The 27,545-nt window shown below is 41.1% G+C and overlaps 1 protein-coding gene across 1 annotated transcript in view; it reads right to left on the bottom strand.

Annotated features, from left to right (window-relative positions):
- Nucleotides 1-27,307, bottom strand: part of cdk17 (cyclin-dependent kinase 17) — a 64,201-nt gene extending 36,894 nt beyond the window's left edge. The window contains exon 1 of the mRNA XM_050035788.1: nt 26,988-27,307. The gene's annotated coding sequence lies outside the window, so the exon portion shown is untranslated. The remainder of the gene's footprint in view (nt 1-26,987) is intronic.
- Between the last annotated feature and the right edge of the window lie 238 nt (nt 27,308-27,545).

Genomic DNA, 27,545 nt, shown 5'->3' with positions numbered 1-27,545 from the left:
ACGCAACATATGTCCCGGCACTTAGAAAGAAGAGAGTTTTCCTGACATTTTGTAGCCATGTTGTCATCTCTGCTTGTGGCTAGCAGCTTGTGGCTACATCAGCTGCTTCTAGCATAACACAGCTAAGACTCTGACCAAACTGTCGGTGGTCAAGTTGCATTGTGGGTGGCAGGTTAATTATGGTACTTCATCTTATCGGTGAGTCAAATACTGCCATAAAGCAGTCCTGTCACTTAATTTGCAACATTCCTCACAGTGACCTCACACAACAAATACTAAAAACAAGAGATGTGCAATATTGTTTTGTTTTTTTTGCCGACATCCAAAATGCCGATATATAACAACTTATTTGTCAAATAACCGATATTAATATATCCCCACCTAATTTTAGTGATGATACTCTTATCGTGATGGCTCACCAGCAGAAAGAGACATGAAATAAGAATGCTTTTTGATAAATGTAATATTCATTCATGTTGGCCAATTCTAATAGTTCATTTCAAAGCCGATATCGGCCAATACTGATATTATCGTGCATCCCTATTAAAAACAGCTATGTAACTGCACTTTTACTTGAGTTGAAAATTCTCTCTAAATACTCTTTCCATTGCTGTTTCACAGTACTATGGCCTCAGAACTTGTGATCAAATCTACATTAGGTAGAGTGAATTTCTGTTATGTCCACACCATTATTGTTATTCATTTATTTAAAAAAATGTGCATTTTTCAAAACATTTTCCAAAGAGTCTGCAAAGTGTGTTTGTTGGCCTGTCCAGTAACCTGTGTGTGATTATCCCACTGTGTCATGCTGGCCCTGGTGGCCCTATCAGCATGCACATCTAATGACGACACACACGCACTCATACACACATGCACATAAAAAGCTATCAGACAGTCCAGAAATGGGGAAAAAGGGAAATAACATTCCAGCTAATGAGGCTGAAAATCAAGCTCGTAAAAATTGTAATGCAAAAATAAAATGACTGCATTGGAGAAATACTCGCAGACAAACACACACACACATACTTTCTCTCCCTCATACACGCACACACACTCACTGTATGTGAGATAAGCGCTCTTTGTCTCCCTTACAGAGGAGTGTAACAGAGCCGGGTTTTATCTCTGAAGCAAACCAAAACAAAGAGACTCATGTGACGTGTGTGTGTGTGTCTGAGTGTTGAGATTACAGCATCTGGCACATGAATGATGTGTGTGTGTGTGTGTGTGTGTGTGTGTGTGTGTGTGTGGGGGGGGTCCAACATGAAAAGCAGCACAAGCAATCTGCCACCAATAGAGAGACATAGAGGGAGAACTGAGACCCCCCAACTCTCTTTCATCATCAGCATCCAAGAAATTCTCTTTCACGCACACTTTTTGACCCACATTCCCGACATCCCCCACTCCATCACTCCTCTGCCTCCTCCTGGATGCCCCCCAAGTGGATTGTGGGTAGTCCAGTGGAGGAAACTTCAAAGGGCACGCGAGGGGGGAGACAACAGGCGACACGGCCTAATTACTGGGCTAATAATTACACACATACACACAGATACACACCTTCCTTCCTTCTTTCATTCCTTGCCCTCCCTCCCTCTCGTTCCCTCTTTTTCTACTTCCTTTCCTCCCTCCTTTCCCAACTCCAATATGAGAATGAGGTAATGGAACAGAGAATGTGGCTTTACATCCAGTCTCAGAGATGTGGGCGAAAGTGTGAATGTGAAGAGGAAGAGCGAGAGGAGGAAGAGGAAGAATATGAAGATGAGGGAGAGAAGGAATGGGAGAGAGAAAGTGAGTTTATTCCAGTGAACGGAGCCATAATGGAGCCTTTGTGTTTGGTTAAGAGCCATGAAATCACCAGAGTGACTGCAGGCATGTACAGTGCTGCTAAGAGAGGGAGAGAGTCGCTAGTTCAGTGGCTAGTTCTTGTGTCTATAGCAAATTTGGGAATTAAAAGCATTAACTTTTTTAGTTGCCCAATCAAGTGTGACTGTTTCACCAAATCCAGCAGGTCATACAGAGCATGTTCCCTTTGTAATTATCCAATAAATGGATGTTTTCAAAATTGAATTAGTTGTCACGTAAGTGGCCCCCAAACCCAACTTCCTGATACTGTGAGTATAGTTGTCATATGAAGGGCAGGGTTTCGAACCTCAGTACAATTGAGACTGACTGAAAATGCATAAAGTATGAAAAGAAAAGTTGGTGTCAAACACATTTACACTTAAAGGGGAACACAACCTAAATTAAGAATTCCAATATGTAACTACCATGGCCTAGGAAAGTTCAATCAGTACTTATGAACATGAGCTACTCCCTCTCAAAGTCATAAACCAGAGAAGTTAGGGCTCATATATGCTAAACTTTGGATGCGGAGGCGAAGACGAACGAAGCCTTCTGTCTGTCCTATGCGTTCATTTTGTCCGAATTTGTGCACGTTTTCTGAAAGCTTATGGGTACAAACGAAATGGAGAAGTGCCACTGTAGATTGTGAAGGCAGTGTAGCGTAGCTCAAGCAGGATACGACTTTCGGAGACGACTAAGAAATTTAAATAAAGGCGGAACAATATGAATCATAATATAACATTGTGAAAATAGTTAAATGAATTCTTCATCCACTTCGTGATGTATATAATGGCTGCGCAGTCCTCTGATGTCTACAGCACTGCCTCTGTTTAAAGGTACAATATTATGAACTCATCCACTGTTGCCTTGTTTGTTGTTGTCTGAACTTTTGACTTTGCCCTCTATTGCCATTAATGGGCTCTATGTTATCATAAAGGATGCATGGAAGTATAAGGGCAGTGACATTTATTATGTTTGAAACTGATGAATTGATTTTCTTATGTGAAGGGAGCTTAAATGAGCCTTAAGTCTTAAACTTGTGATGTCATAGGGTCAAATCAAATCAAATCAAGTTTATTTATGTAGCACATTTAAAAACAACCGCAGTTGACCCAAGTGCTGTGCAAAATAAAAGAATGACAGAATAATATATAGCAATATAAAATGTACACAAAAATAAAACAGAATAAAACTGGTAAGAACAGTCACATATGTAAAAAATATTATAAAAAACTACTACTACTGATAATAATAATAATAATATTAAAACCACTATCAACAACCAAAGGCCACTGAAAACATGTATGTTTTAAGATTTGCCTTAAAAGTATCAATGGAGGGGGACCATTTGAATCAATCCTGTATCTGACAGGTAGCCAGTGCAGAGATGCTAGCACTAGTGTAATGCTGTCTCTTTTTCTGGCACCAGTGAGGAGTCTCGCTGCAGCATTCTGTACCAGCTGCAGGTGAGACAAAGATGACTGGCCGACACCCATGTACAAAGAGTTGCAAAAGTCAAGCTTTGAGGAGATTAATGCAGTGGTTACAGTTTTCATGTCATTGTGAGAGATGATAGACTTGGGTTTTGCAATGTTTCGTAGTTGAAATTAACAGCCTTTCACCACAGAGTTGATTTGTTTGTAAAATTTGAAAGCAGAGTCAAAAATGACACCTAGTTTCCTGGCATGGGTATGGACGTAGGATGTGAGTGGTCCTAAGTGGCTGACTTTGCTGTCTATGGTGTTGGGGGGGGGGACCAAAAACAATAACTTCTGTTTTGTGATCATTTAATTGAAGACAGTTTTTTTTGCCATCCAGGATTTCACATCCTGGAGGCAGTTAAGGAGTGATGTGATGGAGATGGAATCCTCTGGGTTTAACGGAAGGTAAATTTGTGTGTCGTCGGCACAACAATAAAAAGAGTCATTGTGCTCACGGAAAATGGAGCCTAATGGAAGCATGTACAGTGCAAATAAAATGGGCCCTAAGATAGAACCTTGAGGTTCACCACAAGTGATACAGACAGGAGAGGAAGAGAGGCCACCAATCTTAACAGAGAAAGACTTGTCCGATAATTAGGAGGCAAACCATTTGAGGGCAGTGCCCTGGATGCCAACCAGTTTTTTAAGTCGGTTTAATAAAAGAATGATCAACAGTGTCAAAGGCCGCAATGAGGTCTAATAGGATTAAAATGGCACATGTACCACTATCTAAAAACAGCAGTAGGTCATTTGACACTTTGAGAAGGGCAGATTCAGTGCTGTGACGAGCCCTAAAACCTGACTGAAATTTCTCCATGATGTTGTTAATAGTTAGATAAGACAGAAGCTCTGCATAGACAGTTTTCTCCAGTACTTTGGAGAGGAATGGAAGCTTGGAGATGGGACAAAAATTGTTTAGTACAAATACGTCAAGGTTGGCTTTATTAATGAGAGCCTGGACTATACAATGTCTAAAACAGAATGGTACAGTTTCATTTTTGACACTACTATTTATAATACGGAAGAATATGAGACCTACAGTCTCCGACACGTCTTTTAAAAGGAATGTAAGAATGTATATGTAAGAATGAATGTAAAATGTAACAATGTCCAAGGGGGAGGTCATGGACTTTGTGTGAGAGATTATATCATTTGGAGAGAGACACAGGCTGAAAGTCAGTTTGAGTCAGATCCACCCCTCGCTCCTTCACAGCATCACCTTATCTCCACATACGGTCACTTCTGACTCCAGAAAATCAAGAAAGCGCGAGCTGAAATGTCAAACTCACGGCTTCAAAATGGCAGTCCAGAACCAATGAGTGACATCACGGTGGCCACATCCACTATTTTATACAGTCTGGTTTTACTGGGCTATTGGGCAAATCAGCCCTTCTCCACCAGGTAGTGGTAATGCACCTGAAGCTGTTTTGGAATTAGATTGTTGCCTAGCAACCTTCAAGTGACAACAAAACTTTCTAGGTGCTGGTAGAGAGATTTCGACACCTTTGGACGAAGCCAGGCTAGCTGCTTCCCTGTGCTTACAGTCCTTATGCTATGCTAAGAGGTGCTGCTGGCAGTAGCTGTATGTTCAATGGACAGATATGAGGGTGTTATCTTCTCATCCAAGTCTTGGCAAAAAAAAGACAATAGGCATATTTTTCACAAATGTGAAAAATCTCCTTTCAAACAGAAGGAAGAAGAAAGTGGTCCACTCTTGGTCCAACATGGTAATTCTGAACTCATGACCAAATGTTTACTTCCGCATCATGTGAAACACTCACATGCACCGGCTTATGTCTGCCACACCATGTCCAGCATTGCCTTCTGTGAATCCTGTGTGCAAGTACACAGCTTGATTCCTACAAAGTAATGGTGAACTATACACTGAAAACTACTAGGGCAGAACACACTTCAGAATGCACTGAATGGCTTTTACTAAAAATGGTAGCCATACATTTTATATTTATTTTTTTTAAATTTGGTTTGATATCATTAGGGATAACAACCTTTAGTCAAACCAGCTATCAAATATGTGAGAGTGTGCTCCAAAATATGACAAAGCATGAAGTGTGTGTGGTACTCAATTGTAATCCCTTGCCAGCTGTTTGTTTCCTAATCCATTGGATTGTTGAGCATGTTAATCAAATTGAAAGAGTGTTTGTTCCCTAAATCCATTCTGTTTTTACAAAAATTTCAGTTCTTCAATTTGGTTTCATATTAGTATTGAAACAAATCATAATTCAAATAACTATTTAAAGAGATACTGCAAAAATTTTTTGTCTCAAACACTGACACAACTATCGAAAGTAACCTTCTCATCTAAAATAATCTCGCTCTTTCTACCTCTGTCAGTTCTTTAAAAGTTTCTAAAACTGATGGTGAAAACATGCGAAAAATAAAGAACAGAGGGAGAGCTGAAGGGAAGGCTGAACAGTCGCCACTTCTCAAAAGGAAAACAACAGATAACGCTGTTAAAAACCTCGGCTCAAAATAGAGCCGCTCATATGGGAATCACGACCACTTTAAAAGAGATAGAATCATCACTTTCCTTTTGGAGAGCAGACATGAGCACAGGGAGGGACAGGACAGGGCCCGAAGGTAAATGAGCTCACATGTCAAAGAGTTCCTTTGGAGCTCAGGTTTTATTTGTGGTTCGCTCCTTAGTGCTAATTGAGTCATAGTGTTTGTGTCTGATTAGATGGGTTTCATTTTTGGCCCTTGCCCTGGTTTGTCTTGTTTTTGACAAGATGATTGCAGGTGGGTGATTGTATGCGGAATGTGGCAATTATTTCAGTAAAGTTGCTGATCCTGTCCAACAACCCATACACATGCACACACAGAGCAAACACACTGTGTGCATGCACCCACAAAGTAATTACAATGTAATATGCTTAATGAAGTGGGACTTGCTGATTTCTACCTGCAAAACTTGCTCAAGAGTTGCTTATACTGCAGAACTGTGTTATTTATTTGCACTTACTGTTTATGCACTGGAAGTCTGCAATTTATATTGTTGGTAATATAATGCATAAAAGCTGTTGGCTTGTAAACTATAACAACATTCATATTAAGGCTGTGCAATTAATCGTCGGGTGATCGCGATTACGATTTTGAGGTCAAACGATTTCAAAATTAATGAAATCAAGTGTAAACGATTTTTGGTCACGGACGCCTGGAGATGTTATTTTGTCTTCTACGGAAGCCGCGCATGCGCAATACCGCCCCCTCCCCTCCTCTCCTCTCCACTATTCACTCCACAAGCCAGTCAAGTAGGTGAACTACAAATAATGCGAAGGGCAGGTGATCGCGGAAGATTTCAAAAACAGCGTGCGGAAAATGGCAGAGGGAGAGCGAGAGAGGTTGGTCTGTGTGTGTGTGTGGGTGTCTGTGTTCGCATGTGTGCGCACGTGCAAGTAGGATATGTAGTCTAAAGCACTGGTTCCGAACCTGGGGGTCCTATTGGTCGCTAAAGATTGACTTCTTGATTTCAATCGGTGTCAGAAAAGTTCTTTAATTCAAATACAGTAGGTCTGTATCTCATCATTTCAGTCATTCCTGTGAAAACGAAATTACATTGTTATTTTTGAAGTTTACGTCTATATGTATGTACGAGTGTCGTGTAAAGAGTTCCTAAAAATGTCAGGAAAACTCATTTCTAAGGCAATAGTCACAGGAAATAATCTGCTTTCTAATTCATCTAATTGCTCATTTTGGTAAAAACTTCCTGCAATTATCGCATTCACTATTTGGGTTAATTGTACAGTTTATCAGTAATTCTGCACATGCATTAAATATAACATGAAATATCCCCAAAAAATATGTCACACAGTCAGGGGTCATCAGTTTACTCAATGATAGAAAAGGGGTCCCTGAGTGAAAAAGGTTTGGAACCACTGCTATTAACATCATCAGTTTTCTACACATTTGTGCAGTCAGCTTTAACCAAAGAAAGTGGGTAGTGGTAGTTTGTGGATGACTTTGTATCCATAGAAAAAAACAACTGCATGTACACACAAACAACATGAAAATGTCACTATTCTGCTTCCGCATCATTCAGTATGACCTAAATGCACCATGCAATTAAGAGTTAAAGTGAGCAACACCAAACTCATTGGTTAACCAAACTGACAACATGAGATGCACGTTAAAACCACAGCTATTTAGAGATGTGCCTGACTAAAGTGTTGATGTGTTGATTTGATTAACTGTTGAAGAGAAGTGCTACTGGCAAAGTTGGCAAATTGGAATACAGCACATAATCAGTTGTGTGACTATATGGATTTTTTCTTACCATGGTGAAAAGGCAAATATCAAATATCCAGGTTTTGTGATTAATACCCCCCCCCAACCCCTCCCACAGCTGATGCATGGGTATGTTACTGTAGGCTATGATTCTCTACTCACAGTGACAAGCAGAGTGACAGGATGGCTGACTCATATGAACAACCCAAAGTGGGTTGAAAGTGCATCGGCACGTCCACAAATGTCTGTCTCCTTACTGAGATTTTTAAAAACTGCTAGTATTATAATCTGGTCACATGTCTCGCCATGTCGCCAGGTGCAGTCTTGCGCCCTTTTCTCTCATTGCAGTCCTCGTGCTCATACACAAGGTTCCTACAGTTAAGGGCAAGTTAGATTTAAAGGGATAGTTCGACATCTTGGCAAATTCGCCTATTGCCATAATCCCTATAGTCATATGAGTAGGTACATTACCTTTAATTGTCAGTGCGTGCTGTTCTGAGATCAGTGGGGCAGAGCTGCCCGCTGAAATGGAGGCGAACGGTACAGGTCCCTCTCTCCCTCAAAACTAATCAAATACACCATCAAATGACTCCAAAACGCTCTTGTGGACAACTTGTAGCTTACACATTCACCACGCTATGAAATAATAATGTAATATTACAAGACAGAGTTGTTTTGAAGCCAAATGCAGAACCGGAACTACATTCCAGACATACAGTACTTGCTGGGCGGAGTGATTTCAAACAGCGTATGTTTAGTGCAGTTACTCCCGTCATCAAAACAACAAGTTTGTTGAGAATGTCATAACCCGGCTCACAGGCAATGACAAAAGCGGAGAGACACAGCGCGAACTCAAATACAAAAGTATATTTATTTAAATAAAACAACGTAAATAAACATAATGCAGGTATGGGGTGTGTTAGTCAGTGTGATCAGTAGTGTACATGTGGATGTGTGGCGCATGCGAGGTGTCATGTTGTGGAGATAACCTAAATAAACAGAAAAGCCAAACAAAAGTACGGGCGCTAGCGAAGTCGGGAGAGAGAGAGAGCGCGGCGTCAGCCAGCACCACTTATATCTGTCCACACACCGGGCCCAGGTGCCCGTGATCAAGACAATCAGCTGATGACCTCGGGGAAAAGACAACACATCATGTCACCAATTACATCATCAACATAGCATGAACTAAACCAACCAACGCAGCCAAGCAGGGGCCGTCACAAGAAGAAGCCAGAATATACAGAGGAAGAGTTACAGGATTTGGAAAAAGAGAGAGCAAGAAGAGAGGCTGAGGCTGCCGAGCAACCAGGGGCTGAGGGGAGACCCAGAGCCGGTGGTGTAAATGTGGGGCTTACTGGCCACTTTATTAGGTACACCTGTGCAATATAAAAATAGAGTACGCCTCAAAATAATCACCGGAACACGGGGAGAACATGCTAACTTCACACTCATAAATCACCACAACTCCTGAAGGAACAACAACATAAAATGTTCCCTAGCAGTCTGTTTATTCCCAACAATGAGAAGTAATGCCAGTCACTTCACTATATGCTCTGGGCAAGCACTTATCCGTAACATAACCACAACAACATTTGCATTTTAGCCTTATTTACCATGCTTGGGTTGTAGGCTACTGTTACTCAACATGGAGGTAACGTTACAGCAGAGAGATTGCTGAGCAAAATACACAACGATCACTTACCACGTCTGCTCATTTAGTGATGCCGACAGATGGTATGAAGTATCTTTCAAGAAAAGTGTTTGAACCATTCCTGAGCTTCTGCGCTCCATCCTTTCACTGTAGTCCTCCGGTAAAAAATGGCAGGAGCACACAAACATTTTCCGGACCATTTCCACAGGCGTGTTGTGGTCGATGTCCAGCACAAATAGCCATTGTTTCATCCTGTCCGTATTACTGGTTGGAACTACGTGAAACTTCGCTTTGCTCCATGTCTTCGGCTTGTTACCACAACTTTTTACAATGCATGTGTAAACCATGATTTACAAAACACTTGTAAACTTTCCTCAAACCTTCTGGTGTGTCCTGCTGACGATACCGCAAATTGCTACAAGCAATAACAACGGCACCGTCTCAGCTGCGCACTGTGTCACTCCGCCCAGTGGTTTATTCAAGAAAGTAGTTCCGAGTATTTGCTTCATGTGTCGTAATGTTAGTTAATTATACATTATTATTTCATAGCGTGGGGAATGCGCAAGCCATGTGTTGTCCACTAGAGCGTTTTGGAGTCATTTGATGGTGTATTTGATTAGTTTTGAGGGAGAGAGGGACCTGTACCGTTCACCTCCATTTCAGTGGGCAGCTCTGCCCCACCGATCTCAGAACAGCACGCACTGACAATTAAAGGTAATGTACCTACTCATATGACTATAGGGATTACGGCACTGAAGTAAAGAAAAACATTAACAGACTTTAATTACATGGGTTAGGGACAAATTTGCCCAAATGTGTATTGTACATAAAACATGACTTTTTGGGGAAATAACAGCCATTTGTTGTCAGATTTTTTGACAAGTTTTAGTTTCTCACTCTGCATATGGAATTCCACTGCCTTGATTCCCATTGTGCTGAGTCCGAGCCTCATAAGCATTGCCTTGTTCTAGTTTCAGCCATGCGACAAAATCTTGGGTGAATAGCCAGTTTTGGTTGAATTTACACTTCCCCATGTTGTCAAGGGTACAGTGACAGCTAGCTAGCAAACAGCAGATCCTCTGCTCTGAGCATCCTGTCCAGAAACTAAATATGAGTGTTGCTGCTTCCACTATCCTATCCTATTCTGCATGACATTAGACCATAGACATAAATTGTTTTACAAAGTAGGCTAGATGCTACCAACTATTTTGAGATTTTACAATGCAAGGTCAGAAAAAAAACAATTTATAAAATCCTACTTCTTATGTCTTGGTATTCTCAATCTTTGAACGATTGACTGAAGACATTTTAATACCAATTAAGGCCTTATTTTTACATTACGCTCTGTGCCTTTTAAGACTTTTTAAGGATCCACGGGAACCCTGAAGTTACATCCAGTAACTACTGTTGCAAATGGCAGAAAACAATGTAGCAAATTGCAAAACGTACACATAGTGTTAATTACACCTTAAATGACTTCTGCTACCATATGTTTGACATACAGCTCCACTTAGCAATGGAGCAGCTTTGGGCTAGGCTATTACTTGTGACGTGTAACCAGTCAGATAGTGCTGTAGGTGGGACATTGAGCGAGGCTACAGAGTTGTGTCTGCAGACAAAGGGGCTGCATTAGAGCCGAAGTAGCGCATTTTTCAATTAGTTTATTCAATAGGCTCAGAATTGGAAAAAAAAAAGTGGTAATGAGCTCAACCACTTAAAGTCATATCTTATAGCTGTGTAAATTACTGTCTTTTAAAGGATGTGGCTGGTGATGACCCATAATTTTCTAATAGTCAACAAATACAAAGACCAAAACCAGAATTGCTTGTGTAGACAAAAACAAATATCTCCACGGTAAATAAAGATCTGTGAAAGCCTGATATACAGTAGCTTGTTTCTCTGGGCCACTAAGCTCCATTGTTGTACAGAAACTATTAAAAACACATCAATGAGCCACACTATTGCACTCAGTGACATGTTCCTTCATTACAATAAATGGGCACTGTAGTTTATTTTGAGTCAATCCCATATACACTGTCCTGTTGCTTGAAATACTCACTAATGCTCAAAATACATATCCATCTGTGACTGAAAATAGTCCCTAACGAATACATTATTGCTAAATAACATTAGCAAAAAAACTACTGTAGACAGCTTTTTAGGGGAAATTACTCAGGAAAGTCAGAAAGTACTGACTGAAAGTAATGCCTTATAGGTTTGGGCTTTTTAATGTGATATGTTGACAATAATGGCATTATAGAATAACACCAGCCATTTTTTTTTAACATTTCTAAACCTCGTCTGACTCATCAGCTCAGCTCAGTGCCAATCATCCTCCGCATCTTCACTATTATCTAATAACAAACTGCTTTCACAACATTTGTTTTCTTTGCAAATTGTTTAATAATTCAATTGTCTAGTGTTCTTCATCTGTAAATGTCTCTCATTGACCGATTACTCCCACATTTCACAGCCTGCTCCCTTCCCACATGAACACCACAGATTGGAAATCACAGTGTTATTTAAAACAGTGACAAGCATGCTAATCAAAGCAGTTTAGATGAAAAGCTACAGCTCGGTCGAAACGCTAGAAGGCGAAATCTGAACTCGCACAGGTGCTCACTTTTGATTTTTCCCCTCATTTACAAATGTCTGGTTTTAGGAACACAGGTGATTATTTGCACTGCCTCGGGCTCTCTTACAACACTGCAATCATATAGAGATCACATAGACGGGGAGTTTCCCTCATACTTAACGTATACATTACAATCAAAGCACCACTGCTTGTCCTACATGACTACAAAGACTTCAAAGACCAGGAGACCCAAGGGTGTCACCTCCCTAAAGCCTACAGGGTGGATGAATATCTGCATCTGATATCTCTGACTAACACAACTGTGAAGCCTGCTTCAATAAACAATTTCTGGACAATTTCACAAAGACTGTACATTCTGCTGAGTCCATGCATTTAAGCGCTGTACGGCTCCAGCGTTGAACCCAATAGGTGGTTGTGAATTTTCAACATGTAAAAGTTAAAACCCAAGAATTTATCATCAACCTAAACTACCATCAGCCTCATGTCAAAACTATTAGCACATTCATCGCCCTTCAAGCACCCATTTCAGCTGAACTCTGCCGGGTACAGTCACAAGCATGTGTTTGTGCAGCTATGAGAACACACACACAAACAGAGCATCAGTGCTGCTGCCCGGTGCAGTGGGCGCTTTCCACTGAAAGACCCTTTGTTTTGCTCGAGAGAAACTAAAAAAAGAGCTTCAGCATGACTGACCCAGAGGGGTGAGCCGAAAAACTCTGTGAACACAAGGGGCTAAATGTTAATATTAATAGAAAATTACCAATGATCATGAATGAAGAAATGCCTTTGGGTGATGAAAAGATGTAGAAGGAGAAAAGGAACAAGTGAAAACAGTTTCACGAGCTTTGGGGAGTGACTGAAAGAGAAGTGAGACTAAAGTGAGAAAGAATGCTATTAGTCAACATTAGACACCAGAATCATTCATGTTTGTCTTGCTGACTTTGATGCTCCATCCCAACACTTCATTTCGAACGATTGTTAGCTATCATCATCATCTTAAGTGAGAAAAACCAACTTCTACTGTAGCAGCTGTAAATCTAAATGGTCTGCAATCTGTCTTGCAACTAATCTACATCGATAAACATCAGAGTCATGCAACAGCAACCAGGAGAAACAACAGGATGTTACTGTTTTTCCATGTGTGAAAACTGCATTTCAAATTCATTTGCTTTTTAATCCACCATGGGCCTAATTTGCCTAATCTTCACGGCTCTGCATTTGTGGCGGAAACACAAACAGGAATGCACAAAAGGGATGTTTACTTCCTCAATCAGTTCCTGAGATTTGTTCCACTATTTGCAAAGTTCCTGAAAAAAATTTGGTGAAAAAGAAGCTTTAAGCCATTTTCTTATATGGACTCCTGAGTTTCCCACACAACAGGAGATTGTCTGTGTCAGAAGCATTCTCATGTACTGGAAATACTCTTTTTGGTTTAGGCGAGGTGTAGCGCCTGGGTAGAGGGTGCAAAACGCAGGACATGACGGGTAACGGCCAACAGTAAAGTTCCTGAAGCTCGCTATCTCTCTAATTAGACATTTTTGTTGCCATCTTCATGTAAATGACCCTTCTTCTTCACCCTCAGATGTTTGTTTTCTCACGGTTTTGCACAAGCTGCATGAAAGAAAACTTTATAGATAATTTCAGGTTCGCAGTGCATGTGTGAAAGGGGCTTTTGTCTGTCATGACAATAATAATACTAATAATGCTGAAGTTTACGACACTGTACGTTTACCATGTTAGCACGTTAACATGCCAGTATATGCTAATTAGCAGTAAAGACAAAATACATCTGAGGCTGGGAATATCGTTAATTTTGTAGGTGTCGTAAACAAAGTACTGGACAATTAACATTTGACCTGATGATGGTGCTAGATGGAAGGTGCCTACTTCATTAGGATTCATTTTCTGGGCACCATGAATGTCTATACTACATTTCAAGGCAATCCATTCAATCGTTATGGTGACTAACATTGCCATTATTGGAGCCAAGTCAAACACATGGCTGGCTATAAAACATGTCCTAGGTCATGGTGCCTTCTGGAAAATGGTGCATTGGGTTGGGAGTGAGCTGCTGCCTCAAGTGAAAGACTTTCAGTGTATCAGGGTCTTGTGTTGGAGGCAGTAAAAGATGGAGGAGCAGATAGGTGACATCAGCAGTAATGCATGTGATGAAGGACGACCTTAGCCTAAAGGTAAAGCTCTCAATTTACGACTTGATCCATGTTCCAATCCTCACCTATGGTCTTGAGTAACAGCCTAACAAATAACATCACAGATACAAGGCAGAGAGAGAAGTTTTCTTCGTAAGGTGGCTCAGCAGTAGGCGTGATGTGCTGAGACATACAGAGAGCTCTTGAAGTGGAATCACTGCTCCTTCACGTTGAAAGAATCCAGCTGGGATGGTTTGGAAATGTGATTGGGATGCCCCAAGACACCTTCCCGTGGAAGTTTTCCAAGCATGTCCAACTGTGAGGAGGCCGCAGGGTAGACCCAGAGCAGGAGTAAAATTATATAGCCCACCTGGGATGCCTTGGAAGAAAAGCTAGAGGAAAGTTCAAGGGGCTGCCATGCTTAGTGTGCTGCCTCAACGGTCCAGACCCACATTTAGATAAGCGGAAGAATAGGGACAGTATAGAAACAAAACAACATTTTAAGTGGCAGAAACTATTTCCTGTTTTTACAAGAGCAATGAACACATAGTTTCTCACATTTCATCTGGTTGAATAAGTTACATGGAATTAATATATCTCTGTCAAACATCATCTCAGTTAGGTGAGTGAATGCTATTTGTGTATCATTCAACGAATCAAAACAGTAGAAATAATCTACGAGGGACAGACATAAACACAAACATGATGCAGAAGTGGAGAAGAAAACAACAAGGAGAAGAGCACAGATCTTGGTTTAATGGGAGAGATGGAAAGAATGAAGATAAAGACTGAGGAGAGGAAGGGCGAGCTGGGGGGAAGACGTTATTTTTAGTTATGAAGGCTGCAGTGTCTCCCAGCTGAATACACACACACAAACAAATGTAAACACAACACGTGTCGCTGTCTTGCCACATGACAAACACAAAGCCCACAGGCCACAAAACATACAGGGAACTCAGCTGACACACACACACCAAGGTTTGACAGCACGCCCAGACACTCCAGTGTCATCTGTTTGCAACAGAGGGGGCAGGGAGGTCTGAAAGAAACAAACACACTGTGTGCACATGAATATGTGTGGGTACACTTGTGGGTCTGTTGGTGTACATGTGATTTTGTGTGAGGGGGTTAGCTTGAGGTCACGCCAAAGGCAATACACTCCATCCATCTTCCGATTACAAAACAGAGATCGTGTGCAGGATAGATGATCCTCTTATCGGTTGTTCACACTGCGATTGTAATCAATACACACGCACACGCACACGCACACACACACACACACACACACACAAACAAAACGGTAGGAGGTGGAGCTCTCAGCAGCAGGTATACTGCTCTACTGCAATCCAGACTGACAGTATTTTGTGCACTAACGTCTTCATGCACAGAGGCATGGCTGAAAGCAGGAACTAGAGGAGCTTAAAACAGACTATGCTTTCCAGAAATGTTTTAAAAAAAAGTTGCATTATCAATACTTCAATTAAAACACACAGATGAAAACACTTTGTGTATGTTAAAGGTTCATTATAGTGACAAACCCATAGGGAATTATCACACCGCTGTGTAGCTCCCCTCAGCTCTACCAAGGAAGTTAGCATCATTCAGCTAAACGTTTTGGTTTAACAACACACAACTGTGCTGTTTTGGTTCAGTTTCATCAATCATCAATCTCGTTACTGTTTTAACCAAAAATAAGCTCTGTTTAACAACTGGGTCAACCATTACACAACCAAAACAGGAAGAGGATAGCACTTTTGTTTATCCCAGCAGCTATCAGCAGCTATTCCCACTTACCAAAGAGTATCCCTGTAAGTTCTTTGCAGTTACTATCCCCAGTAGAGATGGTGGATGGTAGAACAGCTGAAGTGACTGTGAAAACTGTGGTAGCTTCTAGGCTCTGAGGAAAACTGAAAGTTGTCATTGCAAAGGCAGCACAAACAAAAGCCCCTTTTACACTGCCTATCCAAGGTGGGAATGTGACGCCGTTATTCTGCCTCACTGCTCTTTATAAACGGTACAACCACAGAGTAGAAAGACAGAGTTGTCTCGCCTTTAAGCCAGCAGCGTTAGAAGTAACAGCATCGAACCGACGTCTTTGTAAAAGGGACAGCCAGCAGGACGGGACCATGGATGGGACAAGTATGACGCTTTGATGACATGTGTGTAACCCTTCTCCAGGAGATTTAAAAAGCAGCTGATAGCAGTTAGCAGCTAACTCAAAGACGAAGAACAGCAGCCGAAAATGTCCACAAATTGGGAAAACAATGACATCAGGGAGCTCCTTACCCTCCGAGCAGAGGCCGAGATCAGCCACCATATAACAGGGACGGTAAATGACTGTTATTGCCATGGTAATGTCATTGTTATTATTTAGAAAGCCCTGCCAACGTGTGTGTTATATGTGCCACTGGAGGCCAATGCCGCTGTGACAGACCCATCGTGCCTTTTCCCTTTCGGGATGCCAGCATGCTTTCTAAAATTACACACAGGGGTGGCTATAAGTAAGCGATAAAGATAATTTTGCTCTCAATCGATTGGCTTTGGTTTCCCAAAAGGCTGTTTTTCTAAGCTTGTTGTTTTGGATTAGCTAGGACGTTATTAAATGTCTGCAGCAGGAATAGCCGTTCATGCTGTTCCCTCTTGCATTTTATATGCAATCACTGTGTTGTTTGTGTAGTGAAAGTGGTTATTATCTGGCACTCTTCTCCATGTGTGAGACAGTTTTATTGCACATGAATGATGTTCATGCGGCCCTGTTTACCTCATTGAAGCTTCTGACTGTACAAACAAGTGATTTGCCATCACTATCTGTGTGCATAGCTGCATAATGTGCTACAAGTCAGAGTTAGCTGCCACACAAAATTGACAACTGCAGCTTTAAAATTCACTGGATTGTATCGCTCTATATACAGCCTGACAGTAAGGCATAAACACAGTTATTCTTAAGCTTACTGAAGTATGTGCTTGCATTTAATGTTGGGATGTGATATGAACCTGATGAGAAAAACACAGGCAATCCTTTTATGGCAGTAAAAAAAAATTACCACCTGCTGTTAACCCTCTCTTTGCTCCTTCAGCCACAATGATCTGCTGCTGCCACAGCACACATATACAATGTCCCCCCCGTTGTGTTTGTGAAATCAACACCCTCCTTCTCCTTCTGGTTTGTCTGTTACATAACACTCGCGATGTCTCACTACATCCACACAGGACTAACGAGGGTTAACGAGATGCTTCCGGTTTGTCCATCACATACGCGCACACGCACATACACACAGCTTGATGAACACAACAAACAAGAATGTGTGTGTCTTCCTGTCTGGATGTTTGGTTGGTGAATCCAAACACACAGCTGGAGATGGCACATTCCAGTGGAGAGAGATGGGAAAATGCACGAGCTTAAGATGACACACACAATCACACACACACACACTCACACACAAGCTGTGTTCCCAATGAGAGTGTATTATGCAAATTGTTTCTACTGAAAAAGGAAAACTGAAGGAAAAAGAAGAGAAGAATAAAAACTTCTAAGCTCTCTCAAAGAGGAAGTTTGTTAACAGCATAATCTCGTGACAAGAATTAAAAAAAATTTTTGTATAAATAATGACACGGCAATGACAAATTATGTCTGACAAATTCATCTTCTCGTTTTGATTATTAAAATGTCTAGAGAATTTGCTGCAAAGTGCTCAGAGAGCAGAAATGTCTGACTGAAAAAAAGAAAAAGCCCATGAATGGAGCATATTCAGCCAAATACTTTCAGTGCTTTTAATTTGAAAAGCTGCATAGGGAATAAAGAAAAATCTGTGACCTCTTGCTGCCAGCCGGGGTCATCCACATGCACAGTGACCAAGTGCAGCTTTAAAATGCACTCAGTCAGATCAAAGCAACAACAGCTACCGTCATCCACGCCCAACAACATGAAAACAAACGCTCAACCACAGAGAGATTTCTAAGGATGGCAGGTTGTCTTACACAACGGAACAACAGGACTATAACCTCCCTCCCTCTATTATCACCTCTCCTCCCCCTCTTCTATCTGTTTTATGACTCTCCATCCTTCATCCTCTTTCTCATGCCCCACCACTCCCCTGAACACGGTCTCCAAATCCATCTCCATTCACCTCGAGGCCTTTGGGAACAGGTGTTCTCTCCCTGAGGTGCCCTGTTTTGTGTGCGAGTGTGTGTTGCTCAGACCTTCCAACAGTAGCCTGGGCTTTTTCCTGTCTTTGTGCCAAGACAGGTGGGACGTCCCAGTCCGAGACAAAGACGCAACGTTCCCCATAAATTCATTATGTCAGACGTTTGCCGGCCAAAGAACATCTTTGTGCCTACAGTACTTAAGGTGCTGTGACGCACAAAGCTTGATTAAATCTGGTCCTTCCAACTGCTGGACGTCATGAACACAGAAAAAAATAAATAATCATTCCGAACATGGTTTCTATCTTTATCCATTGCACACAGTATCTATTATGCCTACAGCTGGATATCACACATTTCTTTCTATACTAATGTCAATATGATACTGGAGTTTCCATAGAGATAGTACAACACAGCTTTGAGAGGTATGAGCGTGCTTTTCTACAAAACCCTGTATTTGACAAAAGAGATCCACACTCTCAGATGTTACTTCAAAACAAAGGCTGCTGTGCAAGACCTTTACCTGAACAAAATAGTCAAAAATTGGTTAAACAAAAAGGTTTATCTGAATCAGAAACTGGTTACAAAGGTAATAAGAATACAAATTTGCCCAGACATTCCATGCTAACTTTCAGTATTGGCAAAACAATTTCCTTACTCAGTGGCAGGCCAGCCATTAGGACATATGGGCAGAGACAACTTTTTCCAAAGTGGGCCCCTCATCCACACTCATCGCCCTTGTTTTGTTTTGTTAAGTCTTATTAGCGCCACATTTCTTAATTTATTCATTCAGTCTTGAGGGCTACTTTAATCGTATATTGGTTAAATTGTGTGTTAAACTGAAATAGTGCAAAGAGTATATGGCTGTCAACTCGCAGGTTTCCAGTTATACCCAATTTGTGCAATTCCAAGACTGTTCAAGGACCCCAGTATGCAGAAATGTTTAAATACACCATTTTGAAAAAAGGCAATGTGGGTGAGTTGAAGGGGGGAGGGTAAGACATTGAAATCTCCATAATATTATGTCATGACTTATCATCATGACATTGTATTGTGGAGCCTCTGATGATTCCCACCCTAACAAGTGGCAAAAGCCAAACAATACAACAGCTACAACAGTCTGTTAAGTTCACAAAATTACATTTCTCTGCTGTAATGCAGTCTTTAAAACTGTGACAAGACAACATTTACGATCTTACGCTATCCAAAATCAAAGACGATAACTAGTCTCATATCACAATATCGATATAATATTGATATATTGCTCAGCCCTGAAACCATGCTCATGTCTGTACAATGAATATGAAACTATATCCAGCAGCCAGTTTATTTCATTTAGCACAAGGATATGAAACACTGGCAAACAACTAGCCTGACTCAGCCCAAAAGTAACAGTATCTGTCTTCAAACACCTATAAGACAACATATTGTCGTTTTACAGGTCTTATGTACCGGACTATTTAATGGCTGGGCTCAGCGTCTTCCTGGAGTCTCAGCTGGTTGCCTGGCAAAGCCATAATGGCGACAAGACTCTGGGAAGTCACTGCCAAAACAGTCTGGCACATAACCACTCATGGCCATTTCGCTCTGTTTCCAGTTTTTGTGTTCATCTAAGTTAACCAGCTGCTAGTGGTAGCTTCATACTGTAGCTTCATATTTACTGAAAGAAAGTCAATAAGTCAATTTCCCAAAATGTCTCTTGAAATTCTTTGGGGTGTTTGCCAGGAGCAAAAGTCTATTGAATTCATATCAATCTATGATGTCGAATTTCAGTACCTTACTGCGTGTGAAATCATTGTGGACCCTGCTGATTGTGTTTTCCCAAAACACAGTGAAATGATGTGTGTGAAATCTGTTTTGCTATTTTGAAAATCACCCTGCACATCTTCACTACACACCATTTTGAACACCAAGGACCAGTCAACTCCTCTTTCTCCTTCCCTGCAGCTGACAATCAAAAACACGATGGAGCCCATTTTCTATTTCTTGCCTCACTGCAGCTCTGCAACATTCATGAGGGACGGCTGTTTACTGTTTACTGGTTATATCTAGTTTTTATCTTTGATTCCATGTGCTCACGGGAGTGCTGTGCTTCCCAGAGATCTCCCGTCAATCAAACAGTGTATTCTTATCTCTTCGTCCGTGAATTTTCTGTTGATAAAGTCAGAGTTTTTGTTGTTGCTTACTCTGTTCAGCCACGGCTGCTATCGCTGCACATGTCGGAGTGTCGCGTTAATCTGATTAGACCAGATTAATAGTGTGTGTGTGTGTGTGTGTGCGCAAAGGTACCAAGTGACACTGACCTCGAATTGATCTGACCTTTCAGATAATGACGAACGACATGCTTACTGGTGCTAATACGGTGAAGAGCTTGAGAAACATAAAACCTCGGAGGAATATTGGGAACCTCCAACTATTAAACAACACTTTCAACAAAATAGATTTGAAATGGTTAATTTAAGAAGCAGCAAGGCCTGACTGTTCTCTGGTCTTAGTGAGCGATCCAAATTTGGTGACTGTTTCCTGTGAACTTTCAGTGCTCTTTGTTGGCACTGATTGCAGATAGCGCCTGTATGTGAGGCAATGATTAACCTGCCGGGAAGAAAGAGGGATAATTAGAGATTCCTACTTGAGATTAAAAAGGAAACACTTTTATACTGAGACTGGAAATTAAAGTAAGAGCAGGCAGTTCAGTAACACAGGGCAGTCAGAGCAAGGTTGCAAAGTTTGAAGTGAAATCCCAGAGCTCACTGGTTCAAATCCAATAAGGGCCAAAAACCTGACCGTGAAATCAACCGAATTTAACCGCACATTGAATAATTTCATTGTTCTGATTATGTGAGACGGGTTGCAGAAATAGTTTTAGAGCAGCAGATGGTGAGAGTTGTGTAGGACGGGATGTACTGAACAGCAGAACGTCAACTACAGCTGACTGTACTTGGCAACAACACTGTGCCACTTAGTTGTGTGTTTGTGTGCACACAATATCGAACTATTTTATAACTGTATATATTATGCAGACCACCAATACAGGCCTGCCTAAATCTCAATCATTGTCAGACTATAATAATAAGATGTTTACCTTAAATCCTTCAGTCCTATCTTAAAGTGGAAGGAAAGGAAATATCTTAACCCTTTGAACTCTGAAGTAGAAGTGCTCCGCCAGTGCCTATGTTGGTATTTTTTGTCATTCCTTGGAGTATCTTCAAATGCTTCATATCCCTAAAATCAGTACAACCAAAACTATAAGGTTATGTATGTCAATAAACCATAATAATTGATAAGTCTTCAAACTGTGTCATTTAAAAAAAAAAAACCAATACAAAAATCTGACTTTTTCCCCTCAGATTTCACAAAATAAAAACGCAAAACATATTGATCCAAAAAACTTTTTGATGTAGAAATACAGACAAAATATTTCTTAACACTCTACAAATTATTTGAACTGTGTATATTATTTAGTTTTAGTCTATTATACATTATTATCTATTATGATTTTCATTTGAAATCGATATATACAGGATTATGCAAACGATGATCTCTCGCGGCCATTAAAGGGAAATTTCTGGGGAAATTCCACCATATTTGCATGGCACGTGGGGTAAGGTAACCTAAGGTCACAGCGTGAGAAGGGGAAGATTAGTACCATAGCCTTCTGCTGGAAAAAGAATGAATGCTTGAGTTATTATATTACAGGAATAAGCAAACAACAATCTCCCATGGCCGTTACAGGGAAATATCGGTATATTCACAGCAAAATACCACGTTTGCACGTCACCTAAGTTAAGGTAACGTAAGGTCATGACATGATGGCGAGGAAGCTGCAAAAATGTGAATGCTCTTGCTATTGTGGTTCTTATTTTGGATCTATTTACACAGGATCATTCAAACAACAATATCCCACAGCTGTCCGCGAGATGTTCATTTTCAAAGGGTTGACATCATGAGGCCATTTTGGTCTGTGCTGCATTTCTTCAAGCAGCCTGTTAAGGCTTTAAGTGAGGGTTAATTTGGGTTCATTAGCTGAGGTGAAGTGTTGAATAATCAGACTGCACACACACTGTAAACAACACAGGATTGAAAACCTAGTTTTGCAATAACAACTGATTAGCATAACAAAGTGTTCTTAAATAACATTAGCATGTCATTTTCTCCTGGCGTTATTTAGCTTATTAGATCTCTCACTCATCCAGTTCAGAGACAGTGAAGAGAAAACAGAGTGAAACATCATCCGAGTCACTCACTGTGTTCAGATCCTCACTCTTGTGTGTTTGTGTGTGTGTGTGTGTGTGTGTGTGTGAGATGATGAATATTTCAGCATCTTCACTGTCAAACGACACCACTTGGGTTTACAGTGAGTGCCCACCGCAGGGAAAGTGACTTCATGAATGAACTGAAGGTCTGTTTATTCTAAAGTGTGACCTCTGCATATGTGTGTGTGTGTGCGTGTGTCTGTGTGTGTAATCCCTGTCTGCTGCTGCTCTAACAATGCCACTGGTTAATCTCCAGATTATGAGCCAATCTCAGCCACAAAACTAAACCCTCCACACACACAAATGCATAGCAAAGCATGATGGGATAGTTTATCCTGGGGGCAATTGGACAGGATGTGATGCCAAAACCAACAAGAATAATGATAATAATGTGTGTGTGTGTGTGTGTGTGTGTGTGTGTGTGCGTGTGTGTGTACAGGGAGACAAAAACTGAACGTTACAGCAGAGTGTGTGTGTCAGTGTGCAATGTGTGTGTGACTGAGAGGGAACAAAGACAAGGCTAACACACTCCTCCATTCTTTTTTCCACTAAAACACCAACACACACACTAACAGACACACGGCGATGTCCTACAAGACCAAACATCCCTTCTGACACCCAAACACATTCATACAAGATGACACCACACACACACACACACACTGACACACTACAAGATGGCTTTGTTTCACTGTAAAATCACACAAACACACACACACACACCAGTAGGCTGAAAGAGGTGTTTGATGCAGCAGGACCTATATTTTTCACTTTTTTGAGCTAGAAAAAAGTGTGTGTGTGTGTCACAGGAGAGAGAGGAAAGAGAGACAGAGAGAATAAACTCACAGCAGTTCACATTCCTTGCATGGCTCACATAGCTTTCCTCATCAGTGTGTGTGTGTGTGTGTGTGTGTGTGTGTGTGTGTGTGTGTGTGTGTTTGTGTGTTCATATGGCTACGAATGTGTGTAATTGTGTGTTCCTGCAGCACCCAGCCCACACTAACTGTATTCATTCTGGAGCCCTAGAATTAGTCAGACCCCGAAAAAACCCAATAATTACTACTTCACCTACATGATGCCCACCCTGTGGCAGTGCAGTGGCAGGAAGACTTTTCCCATCAGCCCCAGGGGTTGTTAGCATGTCCTCCTCTCAGATTAAGTTACATTCTACTGCTTTTTATATTTTCTGTACTTCCTCACGGTGAAACGATAAATGACACACAGACAGGGCGCTGCACAGTTCACATCAACAAAGAAAAAAGGGGAGAAAGATCTTATTGGACTATATGTACTAACACACATCAGAATATATGATCACAAACACACACACAGCCTGGGAGACATGTTTTTACACACACCTACACAGGCAACACATTCATACACACAGTGCTGCATTCAGGGCAATGCATTCCAATACACTTATGCAAACATGTTAACCCAGACACAGACAGAAACATACAAGACGATATAAAACACACTGAAAGAGTAAGCACACACACACACACAAACACACACATATATATATACACACCTCTCAGATCAATAAAACATTGCACAAGTTGGAGTTATATAAACGGCAGAGGCAGAGAGAGAGGGAGAAAGAGAGGTAGCAAGCTGCTGGCCTGGTTGTCAATAGCAACAGTATTTTGGAGGCTGATCATCAGTAAATGCAGTCAGCTCTGTTGCAAAGCATGGTGGGATACCACAGATGATAACTCTTTGTCAGCCTTGGTACAACTAGCCTGCATTTTATGACAAAGTTCAGTACTTACTAAACTTAATAATACAGGTAGCTTTAGCTAAAACTTGCTAACAATATATTTCAGCAATACGTTGATCATCACTTTAAAGGGATAGTTCAGGGGTTTTTTTTAAGTGAGGCTGTATAAGATACTTATCGTCAGTGTATTACATGCAGTAGATGGCGGTCAGCGTGCTCTCTGTTTGCAGAAAAAGACGGGACTAGCACCCCAGAAGCTCAGCTGTTGCTGTGGCAAAGGGTTAACAGCAAAACGTTCTCTTGCCCAGTTGGGCATTTTTGCGTAGGAATACAGTTGAGAAATCGAGCCTCAAAAAAAGGGCTGTCTGGCAGCAAGGTAACATGTTTAAAATATTGTAAATATAGCATCCACTTGGACTGGTATTGATTTTTTTTAGGTAGGCATTTTTTTAAGTGGCTAAAATATGTTTTGCTGTTAGCCTTAATTCAAAGCAATGCATAGCTGAGCTTCTGGGGTGCTACTCCTGTCTGTTCCTCCAAACAGGAAGGGTACCAACTGCCATCTACTTTATGTAATACACTGGTTATGGATGAAGTCTCTCATAGAGTCCCACTTCAAGAAACTCAAACTATCCCTTTAAAGTTGCTCTGGTTCATCCACATGCCCTCATGATTGTGACTGGCACTCCAGCTTTAGACAAAGCGCTAGGGTATGGGACATCAGAACATTTCAACTGACAGCAAGCTGCTTGCGTCACACTACTGTAATGTCATCAAGCGCATTTCACTGATTCCTCTAACGAGTGTGATTCCTGTTTCTGTCTCTTCAGCTTTTGCACAAGTTAAAGGGACACTCCAATGATTTAGCGCCGGACTTCCATATAGTTGGAGGGACTCAAAAATCAAATCAGCAAAAGTCGAGGCTTTCTGCTGTAAATCAGCAGCCCAAGTCAAGATAACCCCTAATGACATCATCAGGGTTACTTTATCAGACTTCTTCCAAAACATCTTTCTAAGATGCGATCACTCTTGCTGACAAAGGCACACTTACAGGGCCCAAAACTCTCACTCTGACTTCTGCTCACGCTCTTTCGCTCCAACAGGAAGTTTCAAATCAATCACTGACACATCACATGGGCAGGGCCCTTTAATTTCTCAAACCGAAACCAATCACACATCTCAAAACTTAACTCTGCTAGGAGACAGATCACTTCACTGTGCCTATTCTCATCCCTCCGTCCCAGGAGGAAAAGTGAGAAAGGGTGTGTGTGTGTGTGTGTGTGTGTGTTTATGTGTATATTCACAGCACACACTCAGCTCTCGTGTTCCTGCTGTATGCGACATAATGCAGAGACAGATCAATACAAGCGCTGCTATACGGCTTGCAGACATGGGGAGGGGGCTGTCAGGGTAATTACTTTGTCCTCTGGGGGTGTATCACTCTCACAGCCAACAGCCTAGATCTGAATGTGGGTCAATACACACACTCATACACACAAATGAGTGGCCAGTTGTTCCAGATGAAGGGCAGTGGAAGTAAATCCAGGTCAAACAGGAAGTGGAAGAGAGCCTAAATGTATTACAGATGCTTCACTGCAAAAATGAATGATAGGTGGTCAATAATACCAATTATCATCTGCTGTTGAATAATAAAGTGATTATATGATGCTATTATGATATCATGATTGACAACTGTCCTGTGCAGATGAAATATGAAGCATTTTTAGAAGTTTTTCCAGGGTCCCAGCAGGTGGCATCAGGACAGTGATTTAGGCATGTCTAGATCATTCACAGGCAGGATGTGCACAGTTATCTTCCACATCAACTCATGTATTGAAAAAGCGTTTCAAAAAACTGGTAAAAGTCAATATTCATTTAGCAATCACAGTCATTTTCAGATTATTTTCAATTCCTGAACACAAATCATTTCAACTGACCGTATTCCAACAAGCTATAGGATGCTTTAAAGTCAGCAGTCGCAAATATCCACAGCTGATTCTTCCATTTTTTTCCATATAAACTGAATGTGGAACAAGCAGAACTAAAGGTGTGTCCAGCAGCACAAAAGCAGATGTTCATAGATTTTAAGTATATCAGGAAAAGTTGTCAAAATTCAACTTTTGTTTTATACAAACAGATGCTAGAGGTGATCAAATATCCATATTTCCACTGTAAAAATAATAACTTTGGTGCTTTTAATGTGAAAAGACATATATGAGTAAGTATAGTCTGGTGTGTGCATCATAAATCTCTGATTTTAGGCATGCATTCATGTCTTATGTCATGTTTGATATTGCTAGAGAAGTGATATAATGCCCTAAATTGTGTCTGCTGTGTTACATATTGATTTTACAGAAGGTTGTTGGTATTTTGTGAGATTTGGCAGACATTCCTGCATTATTGGTGCTAACTGCTGGCAGAGAAATAACACCACTAAAGCAGGGAAGACCTTCTCGCTTTTAATTTCTAGAAGCAGAACTATAATTTAAATTGGCATTGAAATTATATTCCAGCAGTTTGTCTATGATCTTTCTACACCATCCCTCAAAAAACAATTACAGTAGGGTTCCTGTCGCTGGGGGGTAACCTGTCTGCCAGTACGTTTGGTAAACAAACCAACATATTTGCACCCGATACAACGCAGAAAGAGAGCCTGCGTTTAAAATACTACGAGGCGCGAATGTAACAGTCCAACCTGTAACGTTAACGGGTAAAACCAAAGGTAACTGTAAAATATGATTTACAGCTCCAGCCTGGCTGAATTATTCTTCAGCTGCCGTTTCCTCTGTGTTGACATTTCCACACACCACTGTTCAGTCTTCGTCCTGAGCGGCCGGACGAAATGTAACGTCACGGACTCCATTATCGGACAGACAGTGTGTTATCCGCAATTAACATTTGAGCCAATTTACCTGAAAATGGTGAATTCCGTCGTTTCGAACCGACTCTCCGGAACAGCCAGGCCCGGATGCCCCTTCTCCGCTTTATCCGCCCACTGAAGTAGCCTAAAACACAGCTCTGTCTGTGCTCGGTTTCCTTTCCACACACTCCGATAAAAAAAAAAAAAGCAATATCCTCCGAAACACACAGAGAGAAATGAGGGGTGTGAGGACGGACAGCTTCAGACCGAAACCCCAAAATGTCGTTTGTGTGGCGGTATAAGCAGTTTAAAGAGGCTGGAGGAGGATCTGCTCTCGACAGAGGAGACGGGAGGGGTGCGAGCGAGCTGCCATTAAGCACCACGCAGTAGAATACAAGGGGACTTCCTGTCCCGTTTCAAAATAAAAGCATAATTAGCGAACAATGACGTTTTCTATCACAGCTTTCAAAATAAAAGCACCAATGACGATTTTCACAGTTCCAGTCAAAGGATTCAAAATTAAAGTTACATAAATAACTAAATTCATTCTATAATGTCTAAATAGTCTTTACAGACCGTTATATATATGCAAGCATATATTCTCAAGGAT

The sequence above is a fragment of the Epinephelus moara genome, chromosome 23, assembly GCF_006386435.1.
Source record: "Epinephelus moara isolate mb chromosome 23, YSFRI_EMoa_1.0, whole genome shotgun sequence".
Classification (NCBI taxonomy): Eukaryota; Metazoa; Chordata; class Actinopteri; order Perciformes; family Serranidae; genus Epinephelus; species Epinephelus moara.
The sequence above is the reverse complement of the archived record's forward strand: the minus strand, read 5'-3'. Positions and strand labels throughout refer to the sequence as shown.